Below are 20,687 nucleotides of genomic sequence, written 5' to 3' on the forward strand. Positions count from 1 at the left end.
ATGTATTGGCTTATATAGCTGGAAAGCCTAAAGGATGGAACTGGCTTCAAGCCCAGCAGGATCTGTCATTCAAATAACATTATAAGAATGTTGTCTCTTTTCATCTCTCAGCTCTGCTTGCCTTTGCTTGACTTCATTCTCTTTAAAATATCTCCAAGCACAACAGGACAACCTCCAGCAGTTCTAGTTTTACACATTCCTTAGAAAACATAATCCCTTAGGCAGATTCCAACCCTTTCTTTCTCAATGTACATATCAGTCCCCACTAGGGATTGCTTGGTCAGCTTGGGTCAGGAGCCCACAACTGTGTTAAGAATGGTTAGGTCATATGAGTAACAGCTTCGCCAATGCCACACGGAGTGGGAGAAAAGCAGTTCCCAAAAGACACAGATACTTAACATATAGAAAAGCAACAGGTTGACCACAGTAAAAGAATTAAGTAAGGCCAGAAAGGAGGCAAATAAACTGGGAATAAATGAGTGGGTCATTGATAAGCCTTATCATTCGTGTGGAGAAAAGACAAGGTCTAGAAGGATATAAAGCTGTAGTCAAAGGTAGGATGCAGAATCGAATATTTCAGAAGAGTGGAGCAATTTTAGACAACTGGCAAGGTCTAGTTTATGGATGTACAGAAAAGGATGGTTTAAAAAAGATCAGCCAAAAAGGTAAAGGAGCTAGATCAAAAGTATCAACACTAGATTTGTATCTTTAAGGTCGTAAGCTAGTCAAACAGTAGTTACCTATCGCTATGTAACAAATGACCCCACAATTAAACAGCTTGAAAAAAGAGACATTTATTAGCTGTCATAGTTGCCAAGCTTCAAAAATTCGGGAATGGCTTAGCTGGGTGGCTCTGGTTCAGGGTTTCTCATGAGGTTGCAGTCAAGATGCTGGCCAGCACTGCATCCATCTGAAGGCTGAAGGATCTACTTTCAAGCTCACTCACATGGCTGTTAGCGAGCCTCAGGGCCTCATTGGCTATTTGTCATGCCTGACCCCTGTTGAGTCCTATAGGGATAGCACCATGTCCAGGAGGCCAAAGAAGAGACCCAGAACCGGCAAACCAGACGTAGGGTGTATTGAAGACTTACATTCGGAGTGCCCCAGGAATGACAGCCTGGACAGGAAAAATTGCTACTGTATATAAAATGCATTGGAAAAGACATAGAAAAGGCTTGCCAGTCTATTTATCCTCTCCATGATGTCTTCGTTAGAAAAGTAAAAATGCTGAAGAAGCCCAAGTTTGAATTGGGAAAACTCATGGAGCTTCATGGTGAAGGCAGTAGTTCTGGAAAAGCCACTGGGGATGAGACAGGTGCTAAAGTTGAACGAGCTGATGGATACGAACCACCAGTCCAAGAATCTGTTTAAAGTTCAGACTTATAATAGTGGCAAATAAAAAGTCTTATTTGTGAAAAAAAAATAAATAAATAAAATGCACGCAGTTTATATAGGCATTTTCACTTAGTGTTCTTCACCTAGCAACCTCCCGCTAGCTCAAAACAAAGAATCTCAATTCCTTGTACAATCTGCACTCCAAGTAAGGTGCCAAGGGCTTAGATGTTCTTTGTATAGGTTGGTGCAAAAGTAATTGCTGGTGCAATTACTTTTGTACCAACCTAATAATGGGTAAACTTCTGGGTTGGCCACCACTGGATTCCTTAGTTTGGAACTTTGAATCAACATTCTTCTTAGACCAAAATGTCATCCTCAGGGTATGCGTAAGTTATTGCTGTCAGATGCATCCACCACACACTATGGACTAGAGACATCATTTTCTGGTGACATGGGCCTCTCCATTAGCTCCCTGAGTGTTCCCATGACATAGCAGCTGGCTTCCCACAGAGCAAATGGTCACAAAGAAAGTAATCAAACACCTGATTCTTTTAAACTAAACCTTGAAAGTGACACACCATCCTTTCTGCCGTATGCTGTTGGTCATATAGAGCAAGTGTGGCATGATGTAGAAGGAGATTACACAAACATGTGAATACCAGGAAAAAGGGAGGTCATCTTGAAAGCTAGCTGCTCAGTACTTCACCCATATAGAATTCAAAATAAAGACACTGCTAAAGTTAACCACAGTCTTGAATCTCAATAGGAACAAGAAATGAGGCCTTGAGACCTTTGGAGGTAGCAATATGAAACAGAAAATCAGCCCACATAAAGTTAGGACAATATAATAGCTGCATTATCTGATAGATTAGGGGAAACAGTTACCATCTGAATTGGGGTTGACTAAGAAACTTGTCTGTCTGCCTGAGCTCTGAGTGGAAGAAGCAAAAGTTTCCTCTAAGAAGCTGACAATTCAAAACCATGGCTCTCCGTCTTCTGCTGGGTTTAGGGTTCAAACTTATGCTACCCACATAGCCTTGGAATCCTCAAATCAAGAATTAACATCAAACTTGGTCTTAATCTGTGATATTCCTCTAGGGCTTACTCAGAAGGGGTAGGTCCAAAACCTAGACCACTAGGGATTCTCACAGGAAAAGATAAAACAAAAATTTGTGAAATGTGAGTAAACATTAAAAAATCCGAAGCACACAAGAAAACAATTCATTATGAGAGAAAGCAAATTTAAAAAGGAAAACTAAAGCTCTCAAGCACTTAAAATAGTAGGTTGACAATATGAACTAGAATATAAAATATTTATATTTACCAAAAACATAAAACAAAAAGCAAGATTTTAGAAAACTGATTTTTTTTGTATATTAAGCATATAATCACTAAAATTAGAAACTCAATAAATACTTTGCCCTAATAGAGGAAATTCTGTCACATACTACAAAATGGATGGACCTTGATACCATCATGCTGAGTGAATTAAGCAAATCACAAAAGGACAAATACTGTATGATTCCACTTAAATGAAATATCTAGAGTAGTTAAAATCACAGAAACAGAAAGTAGAATGGTAGTTGCCAGGAACTGGGAAAGGGAGAAATGGGAAGTCACTTGATAGATTTAGAGTTTCAATTTTTGCAAGATGAAACAGTTGTGGTGATCTGTTACACAAGGATATGATTATAGTTAACACTACTGAACTGTGCACTTCATGGCTAAGAGGGTAACTTTATATTATGTGTTTTTAATAAAAAAAAAAAAAAAAAAAAACCTCAGTAGGCACTGCCACCAAGATAGAGCTGACATATTTTTTCTATTCTTCCCACTATGTAAAACAAAACAAAAAAAAACTCGAGACATCATATATCACTATATATATAATATGAATAATTATATATAATTTATATATACACAAAAGAAGAAAGGTGGGCATAAGAAGACAGGCAGGCTAGGGACCTGAGGACCCAAGGAATGACTAGGTGGTAAGTTTCCTGAGTTTTTTTCTTGCTTCATGTATGCCAAACTTGAAGCTGAAGAAGGCAGCAAACCAAAAATGCCAGTGGAAATAGATAACTTAATCTTAAAATTACCTGCATATATGTGACATTTAAAGGCACAAGACTAAATGAGACCATCTACATGTGAGCAAAGACTGAAAAGGGAAGAGCTAATACAGACTGCTGCCCCCAAACAGGATATGAAAAAGGAGTCTGACCAGGAGTGGTGACAAGATGGGGGAAGCCACTATGTGCCGAGCAGCATGCTGAGACTGCGTGTGTATCACCTCATGTCAGAAGTCCTGGCCAGAGCATTTAAGAAGAAAATAAAGGGCATCCAAGTTGGAAAGAAGTCAAATTGTTCCTCTTTGCAGATGACATGATTTTATTTAAAATAGCTACCAAAATAAAAGAAACTAGGAATAAATTTAACCAAGGAGGTAAAAGGCCTCTACAAAGAAAACTGCAAAACACTGATGGCTGTCCGGGGCCATGGTTCACACCTGTAGTTACAGCACTTTGGGAGGCAGGAATGGGAGGATCAATTGAACCCAGGTGTTTGAGATCAGCCTGGGCAATATGGCAAAACCCCGTCTCTACCAAAAAAGTACAAAAATTAGCTAAATGTATTGGTGCATGCTTGTAGTCCCAGCCACTCAGAAGGCTATGGTTGGAGGATTGACTGAACCTGGGAGGTCGAGGCTGCAGTGAGCTGAGATTGCACCACTGTACTCCAACCTGGGCAACAGAGCAAAATCCTGTCAAAAAAAAAAAAAATTGAAGAAAATACAAACAAATGGAAAGATATACTATGTTCATGAATCAGAAGAATTAATATTATTAAAACAACTAGACTACTCAAAGCAATCTACAGATTCAGTGCAATTCCTAACAAAATACCAAAGACATTCTACACAGAAATTTTAAAATCTCTTAAAGTTTATATGGAAGCACAAAAATCCTGAATAGCCGAAGCAATCCTGAGGAAGGGGGAGAAATGCAAATCTATAGTTATCATACTACCAGACTTCAAAATACACCACAAAGCTGTAGAAACCAAAATAGCATGGTGCTGTCATTTAAAAAAAAAAAAAAAAAAAAAAAAAAAAAAAAGACACATGGATCAATGGAACAAGATAAAGAGCCCAGAAATTAATCTACGTACCTATAGTTAACCGAGTTTCTACAAAGCCCCCAAGAATACTCAATGGGGAAAGTACAGTCTCTTCAATAAATGGTGCTAGAAAGACTGGATATCCTTATGCAAAAGAATAAAATTAGAACCCCATCTTTCAACCTATAAAAAATTAACTCAAAATGAATCAAAGGCCTAAATACAATACCTGAAACCATAAAACTGCTAGAAAAAGAAAAATAGAGGAAATACTTCCAGACATTGGTTTGAAAAAAGATTGTATGTATAAGACCTCAAAAGCACAGACAACAAAAGCAAAAATGTAAACATAGGATGATATCAAACTAAAAAGTTTCTTCACGGCAAAGGAAACAATCAATAGAGTGAAAAGACTATATAGAATGGCAAAAAAATATTTGTAAACTGTTCATCTGACAGGGGATTCATATCCATAATATATAAGGCACTCAAACATCTCAACAGGAAAATCCCTAAAATGAACAATTTGATTAAAATGGGCAAATGATTCAATCATTTCTTCAAAGAAGGCACACATATGACCAACAAATAGTGTGTATGTGTGTGTATGTATGTGTGTGTTTGAAATGGAGTCTTGCCCTGTTGCCAGGCTGTAGTGCAATGGTGCCATCTTGGCTCACTGCAACCTCCGCCTCCTGGGTTCAAGGGATTCTCCTGCATCAGCCTCCCAAGCAACTGAGACTACAGGCGTGCGCCACCACAGCAGGCTAATTTTTGTATTTTTAGTAGAGACCAGTTTCACCATGTTGGCCAGGATGGTCTTCATCTCCTGACCTCGTAATTTGGCCTTCTCGGCCTCCCAAAGTGCTGGGATTATAGGCTTGAGGCACTGCACCTGGCCCAAATATGTGTTTAAATGCTCACCATCACTAACCATCAGGGAAATGCAAATAAAAACCACAGTGAGATATCATCCCACTCCACTTAACATAGCTATTATCAAAAAGATAAAAAATAAATGCTGGTGAGGATACAGAGAAAAAGCAACTCTCATATACTGTTGGAGGGGATACAAATTACTACAACCACTGTGGATAACAGTGGGGAGGTTCCTAAAGAAAATACAAATAGAATAAGCCTAGGCACTGTGACTCATGCCTGAAATCCTAGCAATTTGGAAGGCAAAGGCAGGAGGATTGCTTGAGGACAGGAGTTTAAGACCAACCTGGGCAACATAGCAAGACCTTCTCTCTACAAAAAGCTTTTAAAAATTAGCCGGGTATGGTGGTGCACTGTATCTCTCGCTACTTGCGAGGCTGAGATGGAAGGATTGCTTGAGCCCAGGAGTTCAAGGCTGTAGTGAGCTATGATCACACCACTGCACTCCAGCTTAGGTAACAGAGTGAGATACCATCCCTAAAAAATAAATAAATAAAACAAATAAAAGCTACAAATAGAACTGCCTTATGATCCTGCAATCCTACTACCAGGCATTTATCCAAAAGAAAGTAAATCAGTACATCAAAGGGACATCTGTGGCCCACGTTTATTGCAGCACTATTCACAATAGCCAACACATGAAATCAAGCTAGGTATTCAATAACAGATAAATGGATAGGGAAAGTGTGAGATATATATATATATATACACACACACACAATGGAATATTATTCAGTCAGAAAAAAGAATAAAGTCTTGTCATTCGTAGCAAAATAGATAGAACTGGAGATCATTATTTTAAGTGAAATAAGCCAGGAACAGAAAGTTAAACACTACCTGTTCTCATTCAAATGAGGAAGCTAAAAAAGTTGATTTCATAGAAGTAAAAAGTAGAACAGAGGATACTAGAGGCTAGGAAGGGTAAGGCAAGGAGAGAATAGGAGAGATTTGTTAGAGAATGCGCAGTTACAGCTAGACTAAATTCTAGGGTTCTACACCATTGCAGGATGACTACAGTTAACAATTGTATATTATATAGATTCAAATAACTAGAATGAGGACATTGAAAGTTCCCAAAACAAATAAATTATAAATGTCTAAGATGATGGATATTCTAATTATCCTAATCTGTTCATTATGCATCACTATGTACCCTGTAAATATTTTTATTTACATTTTTAAAGTAATACGTCATTATGAAAAGGAATTTGGAAAATATAGAAGAATATAAGAAGAAATTAAATCATATCATATACCCAAAAAATCACTTCATTTTATCCTCACAACTACTTTGTGATTTAGATGCTATTATTATTTCCATTTTACAGCTGAAGAAATTGAGGCTTAGAAGCCAAGTTACTTGCCCAAGTTTCCAAAAGAGAAAGAGGTAGAGCTAGAATAAAATCCAGGTCTAAAAGCAAATTTCACTCTTTCAGTCAGCACACACACCGTAGAAAGAATTGGGTTTCCAAAGCCAATGTAATGGAAATGTGTTTATAAGATAGTTTGGAGAAAGAGCCCAGGAAGCTGGAGACCATTACAATTAGAGAGCTATGGGATAACTGTGGGGGTAAGGTAAGAAGAGGCTAATCAGGAGAATAAAAATGGAGGGGCAGAGCAAGCAAAGAAGCATTGACAAAACGTTGAAACTGATTGCACATGGGAAATAAGAAGGTTGTTCAAAGATGAATCCAAAACTTCAGGCTTGGTGATTGTGGCGCAAAAATAGAAACTTGGTAGTCTGGATAGGAAGTTAGTTTGGGTGAATTTATGAGTTTGGTTATAAATAAGTGGAGAATGAGATGAAAACAGAACAGTAAGTGGAAAAGTGTAGCCAGAGGTATAATTTAAGCTTCCTGTTAATATTCAGACAACTCTGATAATTTAGGAAAGTGGTTACAGATGGCTTTCTAAAACTCAAATGTAAAAATTAGATAGCAAATCTGCATGTATCCAGCATCCTTAGGGAACAAAATGATTTGCATTAATGCATTTTTTAAGATAACTGAAGTTTACTTCTTCAAGTAACATCTTTTTGTTGTAAACAGTTTTTATGAAACTATGTCTAGACTATTAACATCTCCCTTCTTAAATAGATGACAATAACTATTATTTCACCATTTCTTGATGAATTGTGTTTGTATTTTATTCGGTTGTCCCTATCAGGACAACAATAGTTATTTCTTTTGTCATAGAGTCTCTTTTAATCCCAGTACTTTGTAGCCTGCTGTTTCCTTTCTTCTGTGGTCTGAGAATACAATAAAACTTGGATTCTATATGAATAAGAGTTGGTGTATTCTGAAAGACTACCCAGAGACCTCTCCTACAGGGTTTTAGGACAAAGGAATGGTGGTAACCACCTGAGCAGATTAGCTCTTGTTTACTTACTGTTCCTCCTGATCAAGGAATTTGAATGTCTAAAATTTCTGGAAGTCTGGGGCAATTTCTGCAATAATTTTACAGGCACAACATCTGGGACTGGCTTTTTGTACATATTGCCATGCCAGCCCTATTACCACGGGAGGAATGGGGATGGACAATTGACTAGAACCACTCTTCATTTGTCCAATATCCAAATCAAATAATCAAACCTTATCTCTTAGGGTCATTCTTAGTCATTTAAACCATTTTTAATATTAAATATTTAAACCAAATGTTTCTAAGTCTTCTAGCCTTCTGAGATCACCCTTTCCTTCAACATTTAAATAAAATACCTCCCACACCTTCCTATACCCAGTTGGAGACCTCCATCTGTGAGGATTGCTGGATGGATGGGAAGGGGGCAGTGCTTATATTCTGCTGGTAGCCTCTCATCCACATTCCTGCTCCCATAGAATTTCCAGTTTCTGTTGTCACCTCACTGTCTAGAACTGTGTTTCTCTCCATGCTTCTTCATCAGAAGTATTGGATACAATGAGGTCTAAATTTCTCTTCAAAAAATCGATATGTCAGTATGTTTAGTTCTTTGTCCTCCATTTTAAAGTTTAATTTCCTTGTAGTTTCAGTAAACAACCTTCTCCACCAGTTCTAATCAGTAGTTCACATCTGTTCCCCCGGTCCCCTGCTCTGTCCTGACTCATTTCAGTCATCTGCTCTGGTCAACTGCTCTGGTCACCTTCTTTGACCTAGGTCACTCCTGGATACCTGCTCTAACCTGTCTGTAACCGCCTTTTCCACCAAACTACCCACCCCACCACTCTGGCTTGTTCCTCTGCTCTCTTTAAAATAGTCAAATGGAATTAGTCTGTACTGTGCAGTCTAACCCTAGCCAACAGGAGAATGACACAACAGTAGGTGCGACCTCCGTCAGGAATAAGTACCCTTTCCCCTCCCTTGTCCAGGTGTGTGCTCACCATTGTTCCCTCTGTGAACTGCACCCTTCTATAGAAGTAAATTACCTTGCTGAGGAAACTTATATTCAAGTGCTACTTCTTTTGCAGCACCAAAAATTTGCATATAACAAGAAGAATGGACCTAGCCGTCAAAGGAACACCAACACAAGCCTATGTGTCCTCCTACTTTCACCTGACAATTTGAGGATCAGGGCAGGAGACTACAGCAGAGCACAGACTAGGAAGCAGATTAAAAATGCCTGTAATCCCAGCACTTTAGGAGGCCGGGACAGGTGGATCACCTGAGGCCAGGTGTTCAAGACCAGCCTGGCCAACATGGTGAAACCCCGTCTCTACTAAAATACAAAAATTAGCTGGGCATGGTAGCAGGTGCCTGTAATCCCAGCTACTGGGGAGGCTGAGGCAGGAGAATCGCTTGAATCCAGGAGGGAGAGTCTGCAGTGATCTGAGACAGCGCCATTGCACTCCAGCCTAGGTAACAGAGTAAGACTCTGTCTCAAAAATAAATAAATAGATACAAAATAAAAGTTCTTTAAATCACTGTCCTCCCTTGGACATCCCTGCACAGGAACTTTCTCTTTGGTTGCCCTTTCCTCAGGCCCTAGCATGTACCCTTCCTGGGAGCCTACTGTGTCTCACTCTTCTCCTCTCCGGGTTCCAGACCCCCACATCTAGTCACATGAGTCAGTCACTAAAATTTCAGGATTTCTGCAAGTTAGTTGTTAAGCATCCCATCATTAAAAACTAAATGTTTCTCCAAGGAGATTCACCAATACACTTATTAAGAACACCTATGTCCAATAGCTCCGAGTGCCTTTTGAATTCTGGTAGCCACATACTCCTTATTTGCAAATTTTACTTACTGGCCAGGTTCAGTGGCTTATGCCGTTCAATCCCAACTCTTGGAGGTTGAGGTGGGTGGATCTCGAAATCAGGCATTTGAGACCAGCTTGCCCAACAGAGTGAAACCCCATCTCTATTAAAAATACAAAAACAGCCAGTCATGGTGGTGGGTGCTTGTAATCCTAGCTACTGGGGAGGCTAAGGAGAATCACTTGAATCTGGGAGGCGGAGGCTGCAGTAAGTCAAGATAAGGCCGTTACACTTCAGCCTGGGTGGTAAAAGTGAAAATCCATTATCAAAGAAATAAATAGAAATACAAAAATTAGCTAGGCATGGTGGCACATACCTGTAATCCCAGCTACTCGGGAGGCTGAGGCAGGAGAATGTCTTGAACCCGAGAGGTAGAGGTTGCAGTGAGATGAGATTGCGCCATTGTACTCCAGTCTGGGCGATAGGGCGAGACTCTCAAAATATTATAAATCAACAGACATTCTTGTTCGTGACCATAAAAGAAGTTCATGGTTGGCTAGGTGTGGTGACTCATGCTTGTAATCCCAGCAGTTTGGGAGATGGAGGCCCAAGAATCTGTTGAGCCGAGGAGTTCAGGACCAGCCTGGGCAACATAGTGAGACCTCATCTCTGTTAAATATATATGTATAAAGGACAGAACCCAAGAAACAAACAAATAAAAAAAAACTAAATGTTGATATTTAAATAAATTATATATTTTTTTAAAAGGTAGTAAGTACTCAAATGCATCACTTCTTAATTATTTGCCTATATTTTGCTATTCCATGCTAAGGAGGATTTACATCTACTGTACCTACATAGAGGAAGCACTGCATAATGGCGTACATCTTTTCCTAACTCAGTGGCTTGATGGAAATGCTACCGTAGAAATGGACAATTGCTACAAATCAGAGTTTTAGGGCGTTTTGTTCTGGTTGGTTGTTGTTCTTGTTGTTATTGGAGAGGTGATTGTTCAATGTTTACCAGCACAATACTCCCCCACTCCCCCAGGAAAAAACTGAAACACACCTGTAACTCTATTATACAGACCAATTTAAACTCTTTCTAGTCACAGTATCTCCCTTTTCAGCACATGCTATGGGGCCTAGAGCGGAGCCAAAGTGGCCTGTTGAGTTTGTCTAAACCCAAGAAGCTTCTACTTCTCAGATGAATTCTCAACAACCCTAAAATTGGAAACTGCTGCCACGGTTTTTTTCAAATAATCCATTTACAAATCTTTGAGTTTTTCTCTGTTTTCTTCAAAAGCAAATATTGAACACAACACTCAGTGTTAAGATGCCTCATGAGAAGTCGGGGTGAAAGAAGAGGGCAGAGAGGTGTGTTGCAACTTTGGAAAAACTGAGTCTCCCTCAAAGAAGGGGGTTAGAAAGGTGAGAGTTAGAGTTGTTGTTGAAGAAAAACTCCAAAAACAAACCTAGTGGAAACTCTGTCTCTCCGTGAGGGAAATAATAAAAGTGAGAAGAGCACCCTTTCCACTGTTCATGAGTCATTTCCTGTTTTAATTCTTCCTGTTTGTCCTTGGTTTTTCCGCAAGTAACTGTCAACTCCAACTTTTCACTCCTACCTCCCCTCCTGGGCCATGATGAGCACAGCCTGGTACTGGGTGACCACGTTGGTGGCCTGAAAGCGCTTTGAGGATGAAAACTGTTAGGAAGCCAGAAATTACTTCTAAACCTACCAACTGATCAGAACGGTTTCTTCCTTCTTTGATTTTACTTCTCCTTCTTTCCTTCTCTTTCCCTTCCTTCCTCATGATCTTCCCCCCTTCCCTTTCTATCCTTTCTTTCTCTCTTTTGAGTGTTGCTTTCAGTGCTTTAAATGTTTCCTGATCGGGAAGTGCTACCACAGCGACAGGAAGTCAGGTTTTGAGCACAAGATTTTGACGTTGGTCCACCAGCAGCATGAGAAAGACAGATAAGAGAAAGGAGCAAAATGGTGTTCCCTTGAAAACGGAACCCTAAAAATGAAACTTCTTAGCCTTGTTTACTCTTGTCCAAATAACTTCAGAGTAACTACCTCTGAGAATAATAGTAGCTAGCCTTGATGTGGCTGCTTTCTTCTGAAGTGTTCAAATAACTCGGAAGAGCAGGAACTTTGCCATGGGGCAGCTCTGAGAGTCACCCTGGCCGCTTCTTGCTGGCTGGCTGGCCCTGTGTGCCTTCCTCCCCCCTCCTCCAGCAATCTGCCTGGCACAGTTTGATGGTCAGTAGCCAGCATCACTGTGATTGGTCAGCAACTGTGCTGGACCAGTTGCTAAATTTAGTCAACTTTGGTTAAATTAAATAGTGTCTGTAAAAAAGCCTATCACAGAGGCTGCCTGGCATATAGTAGTGGGTGTTTAAACGTTTTTAGTTCTAACAAATTTTTCCTACCCACCCACCTGCAAACCTCATTATCAACACAGTTCTGTTGGGAAGCAGTTAAGGAAAAAAAGTATTATTATTATTATTCTTATGTGACACAGCTTACAGGAAGGAAAATTGAGGTGCAGAGGTGAATGGACTAAGAACACAGTCGTGAGTCAGAGGTACCAGTGCTTGAACAGGACTCCCCAGGCCAACTCGGAGCATTAATCATAAGACGCAGGACTCTCTGGTAATCAATTAACAGTTTCAAAGTGGAACGAGCACGAACTTTGGAGTCAAAAAAAATCTGGGTTTAGATTTTTCTGCCACTTACTATCAGACGTTGAACAAATCACTTGACTTCTCTAAGCCTCAGTTTTCCCATGTGTAAGAGGGGCCCAATATACCTAAAAGATTAAGTGAGATAGTGTATGTGTAAAAGGAGTTTAAAATGAGATTCTTGTTTCATTTGAGCCCAAGCTCCAAAAATCACAGTTAGCCTTGGTGTGGTTGCTTTCAAACCAAAACAAAGCAGTAGATGCTAAGCTCTTCCCACGTTACAAAGCTTGCCCACTTTTTCAGGGATTGACAAAGGAGACAACCAAAAGCTGGCTTTGTGGCTCTCGGCACGTCACCCATATCAGGAATTGAGGCTGAAAATAAGGAGGGAAGAGGATTTCTCGATAAAGAGTCATTGGAATGCTGTGCTACTCCTCTTTGTCAATGGGAAAGCGGGACTTGCCCTGCATCTCAAGCCAATTGAATGAGCTTCAATAGGACCTTAAGTGGAAGATCACTCAGAGTCACACGTGTCCTCTGGAGTTTGGCATATGTAAGGAAGGTGAAGAGTGGCTGTGGATAGATGTGTCTGGGGCCACACAGCAGAGAAAGAATGAGGACTGACCATCTACAGATGGTAGGACAGGAATGCACAAGTGTTTCCCAAGACCATACATAGACTTTCCAAGTTGGAGTTGACCAGGAGCGTGTTTGAAAGCTCATTGTAGAGTGATAACCATAACCAACTCTGGGAAGCTCAGTCCCAGAAGTTGAAGTGAAAACCAGCCAGTCACATAAGAAGCACCACCTACCTCACAGGAATTACAGTTAAAAGTTCCCAGCAGAGGAATCTTTGAAGAACCTAAAACACCCCATGGGAAAACTAGCCAGCAATTGTACATCTGTTCCATGCCCGGTCGCAGAGGCACATAAAGTGCACTGAAGCCTCTATTCCACCTCCTTTCCTCTATTCCACCTCCTTTCCTCTATTCCATGGCTTCCGTGGTCACCCCTGGCTCCAATTTCCTGATTGTGTTCAATTAGTTCAGATTACAGGTCATTTGGCCCTGTGTGTGTTTCCTTATTTTCTTACCACCTTAAATCTAGGCAAGGCCCAGTTTCCTTGCCATAATTTTCACCTAAACAGCCCCATTTACACAAGGCTGCTGCATGGATAGAACATTCTGGTTACACTGAATGTTTCTGAAAGAGGCATTGGTTTACACTGAAGCAGCACAAGGTGGCAACTATTATTTTGTCTTCCCATCAAGAATTTCCACCTCTTTTCTCATAAAAGACCCTTACCTCCAGGTAAAACAGAGGCACATGACCTGTGTGGGATAATCATGGTGTCCTATCCCCCTGGCATTGACAAGGGATGGACATGTCATCCAAGCAGGGACATTTATAACACATCCTTGAAATTGCGATATGGATATTAGAGAAAAAAGCTCTCTGTGGTTGCTGATCTGAGTCTAGCTGCAACCATGTCTCCTGCCACGTGGCACGGTCCTTTCTGTCATAGGAAAACGTGAGGTCAACATAGAGAGACAGAGTCAAGCAGAGATGAGAAAGATAGGAAAAGCAAGGAGGGAGGGAGGAAGGGAAAGAAAGAGCGATTTGGCAGCGTTAATTCAAGTTTCTGTACAGTTTCTGCAGCTCTAGTTTCTCTAATTCTTCCTTGGATGCAGCAGACGATCCTGGAATCTTTCCAAACGCTGTGAGCCACTAAGACCCCTTTTTTGTATAAGCTTCTTGGAACTGGGTTTGTGTTACTTTCAAACACCAGAAATGTCAATAATACAGCAGAAAGTTTCCAATTAAATGTTGGGTGTCTCTAACCTTTAAAAGCCCCTTTTCCACCAGGTGCAGTGGCTCACGCCTATAATCCCAGCACTTTGGGAGGCCGAGGCAGGTGGATCGCCTGAGGTTGGGAGTTCAAAACCAGCCTGGCATAGTGAAACTCCATCTCTACTAAAAAAAAATTACAAAAATTAGCCAGGTGTGGTGGCAGGCACCTGTAATCCCAGCTACTCAGGAAGCTGAGGCAGGAGAATCACTTGAACCCGGGAAGCGGAGGTTGCAGTGAGCTGAGATGGTGCGATTGCACTCCAGCCTGGGCAATAGAGCAAGACTTGGTCTAAAAAAAAAAAAAAAAACCCTTTTCCATTCTATTCCCAGCGATTTTCACTCCATATAGCTCTCTAGTTGTATACCCTCTTAAGGCTTTGCTCCTTGACCTTTCTCTTCCCCTTCCTTCTTCCCTTTCCTGTTCCCTTCTAGGATCAAAACCAAATTCCTTCCTTCCTTTGCTTATGCAGAATAATTCAGCCACATTTTAAAAGCTCTGTTGGTTCCTGAAATCCATGGCCACATTTTGCCATGAGTGGTTTTTCAGGGTATTTTCCCAAAGACTGTTCAATACAAGAAAAAGCTTGGAGCATTTTGTTGGTTATTAGAGAAAAAATCCAGTCCATACAGTCTTTTTCTAACAAGTTCTTGGATAGCGGGTCAGGTAAATTACTTAAGTTTTCTCACCTATAAAGTTACATTTTAGAGTTAAAAAGTCTATACAGATGAGTTAACCCAAGCCCTTTAATAAGCTTAGAGAAGTTAAGTAGTTTGTCGTGTATTAAAAAGTTAGTAGTAAAGTCGTGATTAGAATATTGGTCCTGAATTTTGCTCCAGGGTCTCAAGACCCCAGAAAAAAGAACAAGGCTTTATGACTTGATATTGCCATAATTTAGGTTGATTTCAGTTTATAAACTCAGTATTCAAAACAGACCTCCAAGTTTCAGTCCCTCAACTGTAACATGGTAAAAAATAGATTGCCAGTTCTCAAAGACTTTTAGATATGGAAGCTTTTATTTAAGTGAAATCTTATATTGATGGGAAATAAAAATAAAATAATGGTAATAATAAATGTGGTAGCCCAGATCCTCCAGGAAGCAAATGCCAAGGACATATTGGGAGAGATGGCTATGAAGGAAAAAGAAGATGGAGATGCAGAAGGTAGGGAGACTCCTTAGACTGTGATTAGATGTGATCCCTGGGAAAAAGGGAGGAAAGGAAGAAGGATTAAGTAAGAATAGTCTCAGACTTCTGCATGGTTCTAAGATAGTTTCAGGCCAGGCGCAGTGGTGCATGCCTGTAAGTAATCACAGCACTTTGGGAGGCCGAGACAGGAGGATCACTTGAGCTCAGGAGTTCCAGACCAGCCTGGGTTACATAGTGAGACCTCGTTTCTACTAAAATTCAAAAAAATATTAGCAGGGCATGGTGGCACTTGCCTATAGTGCCAGCTATTCAAGGGGTGCCTGGGCAGGGTGAGGGGGGCAGGGGCGGCAGTGCTGAGGTGAGAGGATTGCTTGAGCCTGGAAGGTCAAGGCTGTAGTAAGCCCTGATCGTGCCACTGCACTCTGGCATGGGTGACAGAGACCCTGACTTAAACAAATAAAAGAAAAAGAATACCAGATACAGTGGCTCACGCCTGTAATCCCAATACTTTGGGAGGCCGAGGCGGGGGGATCAAGAGGTCAGGAGCTCGAGATCGGACTGGCCAACTTGGTAAAATCCCATCTCTACTAAAAATACAAAAAGTAGCTGGGCACGGTGGTGCATGCCTGTAATCCCAGCTACTCAGAAGGCTGAGACTGGAGAATTACTTGAACGCATAAGGTGGAGGTTGCAGTGAGCTGATATCATGCCATTGCACTCCATCCTGGGTGACAGAACAAGACGCCATCTCAGGAAAAAAAAAAGAGAAAAGAAAGTGTCAGCCAGGCTGATGGGGAGTCCTCAAGCCAAAGGCACTCATCAAAAGACTCTACATCCTGCAGGAAAAGGCCTGCATTTGCATCTGTACCACATTCAATCATTGGTTAGGAGCAGCCCATTAAAAGTCTGGCTTCAGTGGAAATATACAATGGTAGAGTCAGAGAGCAGCTGCTGGAGCCATCAATCAATCGAGCTTTCTACAACAAAAGTTCTGACATGTACTTTCAAGGCTACTTCCACTTAAAACTTCTTTTAAATTTTTAAGTAGAAGGAGGGGAGGCAAAAAATTGAAATAATAACCAAATATTCCAAATTTGATGAAACTATAAATTCTTATATTCAAGAAGCTCACTAAATCCCAACTATAAGAAATTTAAGAAAAATATGCCAAGATACATCATAATCAAATTTCTTAAAACCAGTAATAAAAACAAAAACTTAAAAGCAGACAGAGAAAAAAGATACAATATGTACATAGGAAGAAAGGTAAAAATGAAAGCAGACTTCTTGGCCGGGCGCAGTGCCTCATACCTGTAATCCCAGCACTTTGGGAGGCTGAAGTGGGTGGATCATCTGAGGTCAGGAGTTTGAGCCCAGTTTGGGCAACATGACAAAACCCCGTCTCTACTAAAAATACAAAAATTAGCCAGTCATGGTGGCAGACACTAGTAATCCCAGCTACTCGGGAGGCCTGCAGGAGAATCATTTGAACCAAAGAGATAGAGGTTGCAGTGAGCCGAGATCATGCCATTGCACTCCAGCCTGGGCAACAAGAGCAAAACTCTGTCTCTTGGGGAAAAAAACAAAAACAAAAACAAAAACAGACTTCTCAATGCAAGTGAGAAAACGCTGGAGCAACATCTTCAAAGCAAGGAAGGAAAACACACACACACACACACACACACACACACACACCTGTCAACATAAAATCTTATGCTCAGTGAAAACAGCCTTAAAAAACAAAGGGAAAATAAAGACTTTTGCAGATATACAGAAAGTGAAAGAATTCACCACAGTATATCAGCACTATAAGAAATGTTAGAGGAAGCCCTTGAGGAAGAATGAAAGTGATCACAAATGATTTTATCAGAGGAGGTGGCACAGCTACCACTGAGCCTTTTCCTTAAGCGTCTCCTTGGGTGCTCCCAATGGGGACTTTGAGATGTCTAAGGATGCCTAAAAACCACCTCAAGTTATCTCTAATGGTCTTTCCAGTTCTTGCCTTTTAAGGTGACTTAATTCTGGATTGTGTATTTTCTCTTGGACATTTTGCCTATAAGCAGAATGCACACCCATCCAATAACTAGCATGAATGAGTTATGGTTTCGTGATGCAGAGTCAGTAATAATAACTTACTGAGATGATAGTTCCGAAATTGTCCTTTTTTCCAGTGCTAGTGATATATATCAAGTATTGTTTTTATCATTGCAATCAGGGATGTGGCAGAGGAATTACAAAGGGGAAGAATTTGTGCCAGAACTCAGAGTCAGGCAAAACTGATAGGACAAATCAGGGCATATAGTTGAAAGCATACTGAAGTTGACCATCAGGACAGTGAGGGCTAGGCCAGCTCTACAACTAGTTGTGCATGTCTGAGACCCTCTCTTTCTCCTGGACCTCAGTTTCTTCCTATCGGGATGTTAGCTAAGTGACTCCAAAAACTCTTCCAGGTCTAACCACCTGCGATTCTACAAGTGTGACTGAATTCAAGCTAGCCTTATCCTGCCTCTGACTACTTCACTCTTCTTCATCTGACTAGTTACCAGCAGGGAAATTCCTCCAACCCCAAAATAACCATTATTTTCATAATTCAACTATTAAAATGAATAAATTTTAAGTTGCACATTTCTTCAAAATGTATATGTTATCTAACGTCATCGAAAAGGCAAAACTATAATGACAGAGGATTTATCAGAGGTTGCCAGAGTTGCAGGTGGGGAGGGAGGCTGACTACAAATGAATAGCACAAGGGAGTTTTTGAGGGTGATGAAACTGTTCTGTATCTTGATTGTGAGGGTGGTTACATGACTATATGCATTTGCAAAAATCCATGAAACTATATACCACAAAGAATAAATTTTACTGTATGTAAATTGAAAACTAACTAAATAAATAATTTTTTTAAATAGGGCAACAGCTTTGGTAGTGATTTACATCCATGTTTATGTTCACATCACATTCATATATTCTAGAGAATTTTCCAGGTATTAAATTTAACTTCTTATTTGAATATCTAGCCTCTTAAAAGTGTCTAAATTATGAGCATACACTTTAAACATATATAATGTATGCTTTAAAATAAATACATTCTTTTCAAAATATGGCAGTTATAGTCTTAAGAGACTTTCTAAAAACAGATTTATTGAGGCATAATTTAGATACCATGAAATTATGGGTGTGAAGTGTTCAGTTCAATGATATTTAGTAAATTTACAGAGTTGGGCAACCATCACCACAATGTAATATTAGAACATTCCACCATTCCAAAAAGATCCCTCATGCCCGTTTTTAGAGACTCATAAACGTAGAAGAGCAGTCAATCTGCTAGTAAATTTGCTAACACAGAATCATGACATTTTTAGGATTGGAAAGCTCTTAAGACCACCTTAAACTCCCTTCCCCTGTTTAAACACATCTCTAACACGGCTGATGGGTAGTTACCCAGCCTAGCTAGACAACATTCAGTGATAAGTGACTGTCTTGTTTAACAGTCATTTCATCTTGGCCGGATCTATTTACTACACAATTATTCCTCACTTTAAAGCACTGAGGCTTTATATGGGTAATCCCCCATACTAACAGAGAACTACATTAGTATCCAACAAAGGTGACAGGAGATGCTTAAAGGAAATTATTCTTGAGCATTTGAGGTCCAAATAGAAAGCTGATATAAGTAAAAGAAGCCTGCCAGCTTTAAGGCAGAAGCAAAGGCCAAGGGAACTGAGTACAACATTTAAAGATGGGCTGGCACTGATGGATGGCTATGGAGCATGCTCTGGGTAAGGGCAAAGAGCAGCAGAGTAAAAAGTTAGGAGACACTCATGGGAGAGTCCAAGGGACTGCTTAAAACCATTCAAGGCAGCACTCTGATATCAACAATGTCAAGAGGCCCTATCAGTAAAGTAGATCAAAATCACTAAAACGAAGATTACTTACATTTTGGTATATAATATCTTATTCTGGCCGGGCATGGTGGCTCATGCCTGTAATCCCAGTACTTTGGGAAGCCAAGGTGGGTGGATCACTTGTGGTTAGGAGTTGAAGACCAGCCTAGCCAACATGGTGAAACCCATTTCTACTAAAAATACAAAAATTAGCTGGGTGTAGTGGCACATGCCTGTAGTCCCAGCTACTAGGGAGGCTGAGGCGTGAGAATCACTTGAAGCTCAGAGGCAGAGGTTGAAGTGAGCCAAGATTGCACCGCTACACTCCAGCCTGGGTGACAGAGTGAGAGGCTGTTTCAAAAACGTATCTTATTAAATGAATATCATCACTTTTTACTAAGTTGATAATAACTTGCATGATTGATCCTTGTGTATTGCATTGGGTGAGTGAAAAGACAGAAGGAGAAGTCATAAACCTGTAAACCATCAAGAAATGGAAGGACAAGCCGGGCTCAGTGGCTCATGCCTATAATCCCAGCACTTTGAGAGGCTGAGGCAGGTGAGTCACCTGAGGTCAGGAGTTCGAGATCAGCCTAGCCAACATAGTGAAATCCTGTCTCTACTACAAATACGAAATAAAATTGGCTGGGTGGGTGGCACGTGCCTGTAATCCCAGCTCCTTGAGAGGCTGAGGCAGGAAAATCACTTGAACCTGGGAGGCAGAGATTGCAGTGAGCTGAGATCAGGCCACTGAACTCCAGCCTGGGCAACAGAGCAAGATCTGTCAAAAAAGAGAAAGAAAGAAAAAGAAAAAGAAAAAGAAAAGAAAAGAAAAAAAAAGAAAAGAAGGAAGGAAGGAAGGAAGAGAAAGAAAGAAAAGAAAAAAGAAAAGAAAAGAAAGAAAAAGAAAGAAAGAAAGAAAGAAAGAAAGAAAGAAAGAAAGAAAGAAAGAAAGAAAGAAAGAAAGAAAGAAAAGAGAAAGAAAGAGAAAGAAAGAAAAGAAAAGAAAAGAAAGAAATGCAAGGATAGCAAACAGGCGAGGTGCCTGGAAAATTACAATCCAGAAACAAAATTACCAAGGCTGGATTCACGGGCTTGTGAACTGCATCACCACTCAAGGTCCCACATTTGAGTTAATGCTCTACTGTTGTTGTTTCGAAATTCTAAATACTTTTTTAACAGAGGACTCTCTTCATCTTGCAATAGGCAACAGATCTTGTTTTTATCTTGCAGTAGGCTGCACAAATTAGGTAGCCTGTTTTGCAATCCATTCAAACCTGCAGGAAGAGTGCGGGAGTGACAGTAATAACTACGACTCATTTGCATAGCTTCTTAAGGTTTCAAAGTCCTTTCACACACATCTTACTTGACTCTTACAACCTGTCTACTAGGGAGGCAAAAATGACAAGGAATAGTTGTGTTTGTCCAGGGCCACAGAATCAGAATTTTAAAACAAATGTTGTCAGTTGTCCGGTTCATCTTTCCTATTCCTCATTGTACAAATTAAAAAGCTCAAGTTCACGGAAGTTGGAAGACTTGGCCAAGGTCACACACAAGTACAC

The 20,687-nt window shown here is 40.4% G+C and overlaps 1 long non-coding RNA gene across 1 annotated transcript; it reads right to left on the minus strand.

The window, feature by feature from the left end:
• Nucleotides 1-1,249: 1,249 nt before the first annotated feature.
• On the minus strand, nucleotides 1,250-18,250 carry LOC108286028. Its single transcript, XR_001817790.2, has 3 exons — nucleotides 18,240-18,250; nucleotides 16,937-16,951; nucleotides 1,250-1,404 (listed from the first exon to the last, which is right to left on the minus strand). It is a non-coding gene; the product is annotated as an uncharacterized LOC108286028 (long non-coding RNA).
• Between the last annotated feature and the right edge of the window lie 2,437 nt (nucleotides 18,251-20,687).

The sequence above is a fragment of the Cebus imitator genome, unplaced genomic scaffold (genome assembly GCF_001604975.1).
Source record: "Cebus imitator isolate Cc_AM_T3 unplaced genomic scaffold, Cebus_imitator-1.0 Scaffold313, whole genome shotgun sequence".
In the NCBI taxonomy this organism is placed as follows: Eukaryota; Metazoa; Chordata; class Mammalia; order Primates; family Cebidae; genus Cebus; species Cebus imitator.